The sequence below is a fragment of the Triticum dicoccoides genome, chromosome 6B (assembly GCF_002162155.2).
Source record: "Triticum dicoccoides isolate Atlit2015 ecotype Zavitan chromosome 6B, WEW_v2.0, whole genome shotgun sequence".
NCBI classification, from domain to species: domain Eukaryota; kingdom Viridiplantae; phylum Streptophyta; class Magnoliopsida; order Poales; family Poaceae; genus Triticum; species Triticum dicoccoides.
In genome coordinates, this window is record NC_041391.1 from 481,917,643 (window position 1) to 481,930,672 (window position 13,030).

Here is a 13,030-nt window from a genome sequence, read left to right on the forward strand (position 1 = left end):
GCTCAATGCGGTGGGAGGGGGGCTAGAGGGATGGCCGGGGCGGTGGGGAGTGGTTCCAGGGAGGGCGGGGCGGCGGGGACCGGCGGTTAGGCCGGTGGTGGCTGGCAGCTCAAGGAAGGAGATGCGTCGAGAGGTTGAAGAAAGACCGTGGGCCACTGATTTCGCATCCAACGGTTCAAGAATCAACTGACCTCAAACAAAATTTCCAGTTGACTAATTTCTAGCCACATCCTCTTTTGAAATAGCTATATAACAAATATCAAAAGAGTAATGGTATCCAGTTTGGCGAGGAAAATCGCTTGCAAAGTAATTCGGTGTGTCGTTATAGATTGTCAGTTATAACCCTTGTAGATCCCTATAGTGTCGGACTTATGTATGTATTGGTTGGGTTGTTTAGTGGTTGATAGGTAGTACCATAGTACTTCGATGATTGAACTTACGGGTTGAATCTACAGGTAACAAAAAACAATAAATCAAGATGAAAAACTTAGGGGTTTTCCTCTTGAGTCGCGACCACCAAAGCGGCTCAAGAGTTCCCTCTTCTCCATGAATTAACTTCTCTTATCGCCCCTTTGCATCATCTTGGAGGGCTTCATTCCGGATTGACTTAATGCATGTGGGCAGCGAGAAGGTGGTCTTGTTGCGCTCTATGCATACATCTGCATTGTTCTGAAGGCCTCATTTTGAGACGACATCACAAGCGCATGCGTCGGTGCATCATCTTGAAGAAGTTCCAGTAGCGGTCTGGTATGAATGTGTTTGCATATTCCCAACCGAGCTCTATGGTGTCGCTGGCATGCATGCTATGGCTACTCTTTCCCCACCATGTAATTGGGGTTGGGTGGTCCGCAAAACATAGGGTAATGAGTCTACCCTTTTTAGCTCTAACATCTAAGGTGTGTACATCGAGATGATCTTTGTTGGTTAGGTTAGATTTGACAACGATGTCGTTCTTGAAGGTGGTGTACTTATGCTCATGATGATATGATCTTCACTACATATTTGGGTTAGTTTTAGGATGACCAAATAAGGTGAATCCATGTTCTGGCCTTCACATGTTGGTTTCCTTACCAACATGGATCAGCGGTACATATGCTGCTACCTTCGTGAAGATGTTGTCTTGGTGGAGTTTAGTTGGGTTAAATGATATGTTGTTCGTTGAAAGAGCAACATGTTGTTGGGCTACCAGTGGCAGGTTCTCAAATGTTAGCTAAGGGTAGTGTTTTCTGCCACTTGTATGTGCCAAACAAAAAAAAAGTCAGCTAACATTGAAAAATGAAACCAAATATGCGTCCATATTTAATCTTTTCAAGTGAAACCCTTCATTCATCATCATTATTTACGTCTGGATAGTGGAAGTACATCCTCAATAGATGAATATGATGCTAGCTCATCAATTTATAAAAGAAGATACACAATCAAAAGAAAGGGGCAACAAGAGGGACAATAATTTAGTTCAACCCAGCTAGCGTCCCAACATGGTAGATCTAAAGGCCAATGCAACATGCATATAATCTATATCAGAGTCGGGTTTGAAGCTAAAAGTCTTTTGTTACATAGCTTAATTATCAGGCCCTAAAATCTGGACCAATGCAATAGAGGCATTGGCAAATGCTCCGAGTAGTATATTGTGTTACACCAAACAAAAATAGTAGAGCTCGGAGCATCTCCAACAACTACCTTTTCCCAATAACAACCAATCTTCCTCTATCTAACAAAGGGAGAGTTGCCCTTCTCCCAATCCAATTCCCAATACTACGACGTCAGTGCACCACCCATTGGACCAACACACTGCCGCCGCCGCACACCGTGGTCGCGTGTCACCTCCGGCGTCCTGTATTCCTGTATGTTAGCTTGACAAGTTGGCCCGTATGTCAGGTTGGTTATTGGAGAAGATTTATTATGGTTATTGATTACATCTTTCACTACATCATCGGAAAAGTAAAGGAACACACAAAGATTGCATTGACAGATTTATCCAAGATGTGAGAAATATAAACTCTTGGCTACCTATTGATAAGGAATCCTGTTTTGAGGTATGACAGACATTTGTTAAAATAGAAGCTTATAATTTCACAAAAATGGAAATTTATCAATTTGTTCGATCTGATCACGGCAGTTGATAGGTTTCATAAAAAGCATGCCAAGAAAAGTACATATGTTGTACTGGAACAATCTTATACTCCCTCCATTCCTTTTTATAGTGCACCTTGTTGATAGCACTTATACCAAGACATAAGGTGGCACATTTATTTGGACTGAAATTGCCCCTTCTCTGCTCATACTGTTATGCATGTGCATGCATGCAGTGAAGCGCACTACATCCAGCGAAGGGCCATTTTGGAAAAGCGCTTATGCGCATTACATTGAGGAATATGACCCAGAATCTTATACGCACTAGAATATGGAATAGAGTGAGTACTAAAAAATATACGGTGGTAAACGAAAAGGATAAGAAAATATGTGTACCTCATTCTTCCAGTTTTGTTGGGCGTTATTAATTTGTTTTAAAAGTATCTTCCTATATGAGAAAAATGAGCAATTCTCTTACTCTTCATTGCCACATTCAACTAATACATGATACACAACACGATTAAGAACACAATGAATACCTAATTATCCACAAAGAGATATTGGTCAAACCATCACATCACTAAATATGGGCCGAAAATTGTAAAAAGCAACTAAGAAAGAACTAAACAACTGCTATGGAGAAGTGGTGATTAGAATTGGCAAATAATTCAATATGCTTGGAGAAGCGTCAGGGTGGAGATGAAGAGATAAACTAAATCAGTGGTGAGAAACTTAGGAGATAGTATAGTGCTCGGAGAAGATGATGCAACTGCATCACCACAGTCAGTGCTCTGGATTTTCTTCTCTTTACAAAAACAAAATAAAAAATGATGACATGGCTTCACCATATTGCAGAAAAATTCAATAGTGGGAGGCCAACTACTTAGAGTAGAGGATTCGATGTTGTAGATATTAGCACATCCTATATATTTAAGAAGTTCACCCCTACTACTTGATTTATCTCAACATGTATCATAGACACCTCAACAACCAATCACATTCAGCCAGGTCCACCACTATCTCATTTTCATGTGTTCTGGCGAGCCACGTCATCTTTCAGTTTTCCTATCAACGCCGCTCACTCCGTCGAGTCGCTGGCTGGATTTTTTTTTGCGCTGGCTTAATGCGTAACGCGCATGTTTCTTCCAAGTGTGTTGTACGAAGTATTTTTGCACACGAACGTATGAGCAATCCTTTTGATACAGAATAAAAAAATCTTTTGATACGTGGGTCAGAGCAACTCCAACGGGCCGACGCAAACGGACGGCGAATTTGTCCGCTTTTTGTCCGTTTGGTTCGGCCGCCCGTGAGGCGTCCACCCTGTTTTAGATTTGGGTAGGTAGTGCGCTCTACACGCCGACCCATTTCATGTCCGCAATCAACATTTAAAAAAAAAGGCCTGCGGCAGCCATGTCTCATGCCGGCACCATGCCAGCGCCGACATACAATGTCGGCTTCAAAAAATAACACCACAGTTCATGCTGGCGCACTCGCCAGCCGGCCGGCACACATGCCAGCACACAAAAAGGGTGTGACTTGAGTTCAACCACGCCATCGCGGCTCCGTGGTCATACCAGCACACCTGCTGGCATCCAAAAAAGATGGAGCTCGCCGCCATAGATCACTCATCGTCGAACTTGAGCATGTCGGCGTGCATCTTCTCGAACCATGGGCTCTTCCTTGGCGACACGGTGTTGAGATCCACCTTCATGATCTCCACCACGGTCATCATGCTCGTGAGAGCCACTTCTCTGACCTTGGTCTTGGCGTTGGCAGCCTCGATCTCTAGCATCTTGGCTTGCTTCTCCGCCTCCATCTCAGCATCCGTGCTTACTTCTCCGCCTCCATGTCAAGCCTCCTCCTTCGGATCTCCATGAAGGCATTCATTTGCTCTTCTCTTTCTTGTCGGCGCTTCTCCTCCCTCGAGTCCTTCTTGGTGATCATGCCCTCCACGGTTGCGATCAAGGCGATCGATGCCGCATCCCGCTTGTCCTCCTTCTTGGAGTTAGTCTTTCCCCGCGACCGAGCCTTCTCGCCGTCCCCAACCTCCTCCATGACTTGCTTCCCACCAAGCGACTTGAGGGCGGCATATTGCACCTTGAACTTCTCCTCGTCTTTGATCACTCTAAAGCAATGGTAGAGGTTGAAGCACTTGACATTGTGTTGGACCTTGAATGCCTCCAAAGCTTGAAATGCCTACAAATATATTTCATTCAAGCATATTGGCAAAATGATATGCAAACGAACACGCAAGCATAAACTTGATGACACAAAAAGAGGGCAGCTTGCTAGCATACCATGTCTTGCATGCCGATGACGCTCACGGGGCGGGCCTTGACGCTCTCAAGAGTGGCACAAAACTTGTTGCACTCTTGTCGGATCACCCTCCATCGCTTCGAAATGGACACCCACCCGCGTGCGCTTACTATTTGGTATGACAGAAACTTCTTGCGCTCATGGAACTCACGGTGGACACGAATCCAAAAGTTTGAATGCTTTTGTTCGGCGCCCGTCTTGGGGTCTTGCCCAATGTCTCTCCAACACTCTCAAAGAAGCTTGTCCTCGGCCGCCATGTATGCCTTGGTCCGCTTGCTCTTGCGCTTCGGCTTTGGACCGGCGGCTTTGTTGGTGAGCTCGTCCTCGAACAAAGGCTCCCCTTCGATGTCGCACTCGTCCTCTTCCTCTAGCCCGTAGTCCTCCAGAAACTCATGGTCGAGAGGGAAGCCGTCCAGGTCCATGCCGACCTGATCATGCATGAAGGTGGCCTGATCTTCATTGTAGCCAGCGGACGGCGTGAACGCCCCTCAGCCATCCTGGCTTTGTGTCTCGTCGGGATCGAAGCCAGTGGCATGTGCACCACCCTCGAAGATCATGTTCTGCATGTAGTCGTCATCACCGGCGGCTGACATTCCATCAAACAGGTTGCGTGCGCCCGGCAGCTGGTCGGCTAGCGTCTACTGCGCGCCTCCTCGCGCCTCCAGCTGATGATCCAGCGGCCACCGGTGTGGCATTGAGGTCGATAGGCGCGGGCGCGGGCGTGGAAGGCGCGACCATGCTCATCTCGGGCGAGCACTCCCCCGAGATGTGGGAGGCTTGCGGGTAGACATGGAAGCCAGGCACCGGGGTGCAAGCCGATGCGCGGGGCGAGTCGGGCAGCACCGTCCGAGGGAAGGCGGATGAGCCGGTGCTGACCGCGGCGGCTATGGCGGCGTTGACGAGGCCGTGCTGGCTAGGGTTTAACCCCATCATGTAGAGTGCCTCCCTCATTGCCGCCGCGACCTGCTGCTGCGTGGCGGCAGCGGCGGCACCCACTGCGATGGCTTCATCCCTCGTGTTCGCCGCGTGCCTCCGGTCCTTCCTCTTGGCCGACTCCTTTGCCCGTTGTTCGGGCGTCAACACCTTCTTCAGCTTCGACACGATGGTCTTGCAGGGGGCGCGAGGCTTGCCTTTGCCGGACGAGGCGAGGGAGGCGAGGCCGACGGTGGCATCAAGGTCGAGGTCGTCGTCCATGGCAGGCGTGGGGCGGGAGAGCGTGCGGGCGGGAGGGTTTTTGGGGGAAATGGGGGAAAATGGTGGTGGTTGCCACTGACCGGCGGGCCCGGGAAGAGGAGTAGGCGCGCGCGCGTCCGTCTCGTGTCCTCGTCGACGCAAATCCGGCTCAAAATTGGGTCGGCAGGCGAATGCCAAGCGGACGCGTGTTCGTTTGGGTCGGCGCGTTAGGCCGACTTTTGTGTCCGTGCTGACTCAAACGGACGGCGGCGGGCGAAATTGGTCGCCCCATTGGAGTTGCTCTTATAGCCCATGTGTGAATGTGTGTTAGCCGTCCATGTAAAGTGTTGGACTAGGATGTGCATAGCTACTAGCCACTACGCCAACAGCATTGTGGCTTGAAACCGTTTTCCCTCTCGTTAGGGTTATCTATCCTCTCGTCGCCGGCGGCGATGTTGAGAAAATTCTTCGATCCCCGGGGCTTCCTCCGCCTCCGATCCTCCCTCTCGGGCTGTTTGGGACAGCCTGGTGCTGTTCTCCGGCCTTGGACGGGGTAGGGAACAAGAGGAGACCTTGGAGTTTCCAGATCGCGATCGCATCTCTGAGATCGATCTCGAGTAGTGATCATGGCAAGCAAGGGTGGGGACAAGGCCAAGGGAAAGATTGATGATCTCATCAAGGAGCTCGCGTTGGGAGAAGATGACCTGAACGATGTGATCTTTGAAGAAGATGATGCGCCACCAGCAGAGGACCTCCGATGGATGATCTTGGTCAGGGTGCACATGGATAAGGGCTTCAACATGTACTGGTTCTTCCGCAACATGAAGTCGGCTTGGGATCTGGCAAGGACGGTAAAGATCAAAACCCTAGAGGAAAATTTGTTCATCATGCAGTTTAACTGTCCAGGGGATTGGGAGACGGTAACCCAAGGAGGCCCCTGGCACTTCAGAGGAAATCCGGTGATAATTACACCGTATGATGGTTACACCAAGCCAACGACTATTGAGCTATTCAAGTTCGATATATGGGCACGGATCATCGACCTTCCCACTGCGTATCATGGTAAAGTCAAGGCGCTGGCTTCGAAGCTCGGCGAGTTCGTTGATTCCGAACCCTCATCCTTTGATTTTGAGGGGAACTTTTACTGTGTGAGAGTGCGCCTGGATGTGCGCAATCCTTTGAAGAAAGCAACTTCCATAGTTCGTGCGGGAGAGCGTGACATATTCGCGGTTAAGTACGAGCGACTGCCGGATTGCTGCCAGGTTTGTGGGATGATGGGTCATGAGTTCAAAGAACACGGTGATGGAGTTCATCCTCCTTCAGCACTAATATACAAAAACCTCCAGGCACCAGCTACCACTGCTTGGGCTACGAAGCGCCGCAACAACCGTAACAATAGTCAGAAGAGGCAGCAGAACCAACACCAGGATGAAAACCGGGATGATGACACTGCTAGCAGGAGGGAAGAGGATGCTGATATGGAGGTGGTTGATCCTAGCAGGAAGCGTGGCTCTGTGGAGGTGGTCACCCCTTCAGTAACGACGTGCATGGAGCTTGTGCTTGTTGAGACGACCAAAGGAGGGGTGCTGTTACTAGCCCGCCTCCCAAGCAGGATCCGAAGAGGCCCAAGACAAATTTAATATCAGATAAAGTAGCTACAGAGAAGAATAGCTCAAGGAGCGTGAAGAAAGCATCTAGTGGTGTTAAAGGTTTTGATGGGCGTTTGGTGGCCTCCCCGACGGAGGATCGCCGAGCCCAATGAATCTTCTTTGCTGGGACTATCGCGGGTTAGGCAACGCTCCGACAGTTCAAGAGCTGCGAGAACTCGCATTATGCCCCTAAAGTACTTTGCATTGTAGAAACTCAAATCAGTAGAGTTCGAGCTGAAAAGTTAGCAAGTACGACAGGTTTTGATTGTTCTTTTGGTGTTGACCCCACTGGTAAAACTGGAGGCTTGGTTATGTTTTGGAATAATGAAATAAAAGTGGAGAACTTGGGTTACTCGAGGTACCACATAGATGCTAAAATTTCTGATCTTGGTGGTGCCCCGTGGAGAATGACGTGCTTTTACGGCGAGGCGCAGACTCATCTATGCCACAATACATGGGACACCATGAAAAATCTAGCAACTACAGAAACCCTACCCTAGATCTGCCTAGGTGATTTCAATGAAGTGTTAAGGCATGAGGAGCATGTTAGAATTGGTAGTAGAAGCCGGTCACAAATCCAGGGATTCAGAGACGCGGTTGATATCTGCGCTTGATGGATCTAGGCTTTAATGGAACAAGTTGGACCTATGAAAAGAAGGTTGCAGGAGGCACTTTCACCGGGGTTCAACTTGATAGAGCACTTGCAACGGTGGATTGGTGTGAGCAATTTCCACTGGCTTCGGTGCAACACTTGACGACAGCGACATCAGACCACTCACCTATCTTGGTGCAGTGGGGTGCTAGGCAAGACAAATGAACTAGACAGTTCTGGTATGAAACGATGTGGGACACTCATGCAGATTTAAAAGAGACTGTCCGAGTTGCTTGGCAACCGAATGGTCACGAACTAACGGTCGAGGAAGTGCGAGCTAAACTGGAAGCACTTGCGGGAAACCTAGGGAACTGGAGCAAAGCAACATTTGGCAGTGTCCGAGGTGAAATCCGAACGCTAAAAAAAGAGCTACAAAGGTTGCAAGGCAGCCTGAACAAAGCCGGACTGAGTCATGTGGAGGTCAAGATCAATGATCGGCTGATCGAGCTATATCTGTGGGAAGAATTTATGTGGAGACAGCGATCCAGAGTACAATGGCTATCGGAGGGAGATCGTAATACCCACTTCTTCCACCTTCGGGCGTCCATGCGCAGGCAAAAAAATCTGATCAAGGCTCTTCAAAAACCAGATGGTCGGGTTACTGAAGATCTTACGGAGATGCAGCAGCTAGCGCGGGATTATTATAAGCTACTGTACACCTCGGAAGGAGTTCAAGGAGTGGATGAAGTGCTACAACATGTTCCAGTGAAGGTTACAGCCGCCATGAATGAGCAGCTGCTAGCACCATATGATGAGAAGGAAGTTAAAACGGCGCTCTTTCAAATGTTCCCAACCAAGGCCCCTGGTCCGGATGGTTTCCCAGCGCACTTCTTTCAGCGACATTTGGATGTTTGTGGTGCAGCGGTTACCAAGGCGGTTCTGGCTATAGTTCGAGGGGAGGAGAGCCCGGCATGTTTGAATGATACCATGCTGGTCCTTATACCCAAGGTATCAAATCCTACTATGCCGTCTCAATTCCGTCCCATAGCTTTATGTAATGTGTTCTACAAAATTGCTTCGAAAGTGCTTGTAAACCGTCTGAAGGTTATCTTACCGAAGATCATATCATAAGAGCAGTCGGCCTTTGTTCTAGGGAGGCTCATTATAGACAATATAATTTCAGCTTACGAGTGTTTGCACTTCATGAAGCGAAACAAATCCAAGAATAATAATTTTTGTGCTCTCAAGCTCGATGTGATGAAGGCTTATGATAGAGTGTAATGGGGGTATCTTAAAGCAATTATGGAGAAACTGGGTTTCGCAACACCTTGGGTTTCAGTAATCATGAACATGGTGAACTCAATTTCCTTCTCAGTAATGTTTAATGGAAGCAAGTTAGAAGAATTTAAACCCACACGAGGAATCCGTCATGGAGATCCCATCTCTCAATATCTTTTCTTGTTGGCAGCAGAGGGCCTTTCGTGCCTGTTAAACTCACACAATCAGTCATCCCAACTTTGTGGCATTAAGGTGGCACCGACGGCACCGGAGGTGAACCATCTTTTATTCGTAGATTACAACATGCTATTCTTCAGGACAAGTATTAATGGAGTTGAGGAGGTATCAAACCTGTTGGACACATACTGTATGGCCTCATATTCGCAGATTATAGACGACTTCTCCTTGTTACTAAAGAATTAACAAGGAGAAGTCGTCTATATTCTTTAGTAAGAAGACTCCACAGATTGTGAAGGATGATATCAAGGGTTATCTTCAAGTGCCTAATGAGTCTTTGAGTGATAGATACTTAGGGATGCCGACAGATGTGGGGCATTCAAAAAAAGGCACTTTCAAGTACTTGAGTGCTCGTGTTTGGGACAAAGTGAAGGGATGGATGAGCAAGTGTCTGTCAACGGGAGGTAAAGAGGTTCTTATAAAATCTGTAGCTCAAGCCATCCCTGTATACTCGATGCCTTGCTTTAAACTCCCACGTGGTTTATGTGATCACATCAAGTCCATTATACGCAAGTTTTGGTGGGGATGCAAGCAAGGGGAACGAAAACCAGCTTGGGTCTCGTGGGAGGCGATGACACGGCCTAAATACCTGGGGGGGGGTCTCGGCTTTAGGGACTTGGAATTGTTCAATCTTGCATTGTTGGCACGACAAGCATGGAGGTTGCTGCAAGAACCCTCAATGCTTAGTTCAAGAATTCTCAAGGCGTCATATTTTCCACAAAGTTCAATTCAGGAGGCTGAACTTGGTACAGGCCCATCCCAGATATGGAGAGCTATCCTTGATGGTCGGGATATGCTCAAGCAAGGTATAATACGTAGAATAGGTAACGGCCAAAGCACAAGTATTTGGCATGATAACTGGATCCCCAAAGAAACAGTGCCAAGGCCGATCACCTCGCTAATTCCAAATCCTCCAGAGAGGGTTTCGGACCTGCTACAACCTGCTAATGCTTCCTGGAATGTGAACCTGGTTCGCTCCATATTTTTACCCATTGATGCAGAGGCGATTTTGCGGATCCCGGTATGCACTAGAAATACGGAAGATTTCTGGGCGTGGGCACCGGATAGCAAAGAAAGATTCTCGGTGAGCTCGGCGTACAAATTTATGATCAAAACAAAACTTCAACGAGAGAGCTAGCTCGAGGGAAGAAGTGGAACATCCAACGAACAAGCTGAAGGCAAATCCTGGACGTCACTTTGGAACTTAACAGTACCTTCCAAGGTCAAAGTTTTCATGTGGAGGCTGGCGAGGCATTCGCTTCCGACCATGGATGTTCTACACAAGCAAAACATGGCCGTCCAAGATGCATGTCCCCTGTGCGGCTGCGAGGACTCATGAAGACATGTGCTCCTCTCCTGTACCATGTCATGCTGTATTTGGGCTCTCTCATATGACCAACTTGTGTCACAGATGACATCTAATGAAGAACCAAACGCCAAGCACTAGATGTTTGAGCTGCATGCTACACTAAGTCATGACTTGTTCACAAGAATGGTAGTAACATTATGGACAGTTTGGTATGCTCGGCGGAAAGCAATCCCTGAGGCGATATTTTAGAGCCTGGTACAAACCATCGCCTTTGTGGATTCCTACTTACATGAGCTACAACAGCTACAAAAGCCGACCATGCAGCCTTCTGGAGTATGCCGACCTCCTCGGCCCACTGAGGAGAGGTGGCTCGCCCTGCCTCAAGACTGTATGAACATAAATGTTGATGGTGCGGTTGCTCGCCACATAAGAGGAGGAGCAGTTTCAGCTGTCTGTAGAGATAGTCAAGGTCTTTACCTTGGGTCCTCGTCGATGGTGTATCCCGAAGAAACTGACCTAGTGATGCTCGAGACATTCGCCTGCAGGGAAGCTCTATCTCTTACAGAAGATCACAGTGGCGTGTGATAGTCAGGGAGTGGTGGATGACATCAACAAGGGGACGGGAGGACCCCGTGCTGCTATAGTACATGAAATAATAGGACGTAGAAGCGGTTTTCAGCTTTGTAATTTTCATTCATGAGTGTAGAAACTATAACTATGAGGCTCATAAGCTTGCCAAGTTCTCTTGTAACCTGCAATTAGGTAGACATGTGTGGTTGGAATATCCTCATGATCCAATAGTTGTACCTATGAACGTTGCTTTGGAATAAAAAGCTTGGCGAGTTCTTCTCAAAAAAACTAAACTATTTGACTAGGTCGTTCACGAGCGAGTCACGACCATCTTCTCCGCTGCGACTCCCATCCTCATCGCCGCCGCTATCTCTTCTCACGCCACCGCCTCTATCTCTTTCGCAGCTACAGATGCACATGAAACCATAGCATTCATCACTCATAATTATCTTGCCCTCCATTACCAGAAGAAAGTGCTAGATTTAACTGAGCGGACGGTGCCTTCATGTTTAAAAACATGTCTGTGTTGCTATTCTCCTACACTACCATCGGTCTACCTATCCTCCAACAACACTCTGGGCATTTGTACGTGAGTTGGGCTGTCGTTGTGTTGTCGGACACCCAGATCATTGAGGAAGAAATAGATGAATCAATCTACATGCGTGGTTGCTCTCATCCAGATCTGCCATGGAAAGGTCACGGCAGATGTCCTAGTAAAAGGACTTAGTCGTGGAGCCATCGCAACTAGGAATCTTAATGGGGTTAGAACGGGACAAAGGACACGAGAGTTATACTGGTTCAGCCCCTTGCGATGAAGGTAAAGGCCTAATCCAGTTTGAGGTGGTATTGCTTATGTCTCAATTACCAGGGAGCGAATTCGCTTGACCTAGCTTTTGATCTGATGTTTCTTGTACTGAACCGTTGCCGGGTCGTCCCTTTATATACAAAGGTCAACGCCCAGCGGCTCACGGAGTCCCGGCCGGCTCATAAACAGTGTTTGGCTCGGTGACTATCTATTCTTGCCTTACAATACAAGTCATACATATATGTCGGTTTATCTCTACGGGCCTTAAGCCACCTTTGGGCCTTGGGCCCTTAACTGAACCGCCATCTTCAAATATCGTTTTGGGCTTCATATGATGAATCACCATAGGTATAACCCGGGCCCTCCTGGACGGGTCATACCTAGTAGTTATATCCCTAACATTAGGCCCCAGATTGATTTGAACTGGTTGATGTCAATCTTCAACACTTAGGAAAAAATCTTCTGCTCTTCATTGCGCGACAGTTTTATAACCCGCCATCACTACAAAAAAAAGACACATCCGTGACATTTTGGGCCGAACAATTTTTTCTGTCATACTTATGACACTTCTATGACGATAATTGTGACAAAACCCGGTATCATCATAGATGTGGTGGGCTCCTACTTCTATGGCAAAAAATCATGACAGAAAATGGGTTTTTCGTCCTGGGCGGGTCAGAGACGCAGCTGCATGACATTCTTTGGGCCGTCCATGACGGAAAAAACCGTGGTAGAAGCGAGGGCGAGGAAAATTTCAGGGAGTTCCCGGTTACGATGGGTGGTCGGGGGCCGAGTGATGCGCATTTCTCTCGTACACGTACACGCATGCGTGCGAGGCGTTGGCTCTAACTGAACCCGAGCGGGGCATTGGGCTCTAACTGAACCCGAGCGATTGCACTGCAGGCTACACGTTACTGAACCCGAGCGATCAATCGATGGCTGTTAATTGAACCCGGTCGAGCGATTCCTTCGCTACTGCTGCTAACTAAAGCCGATCGATGCTGCCTCTCTGGATGAACAGTGAGCGT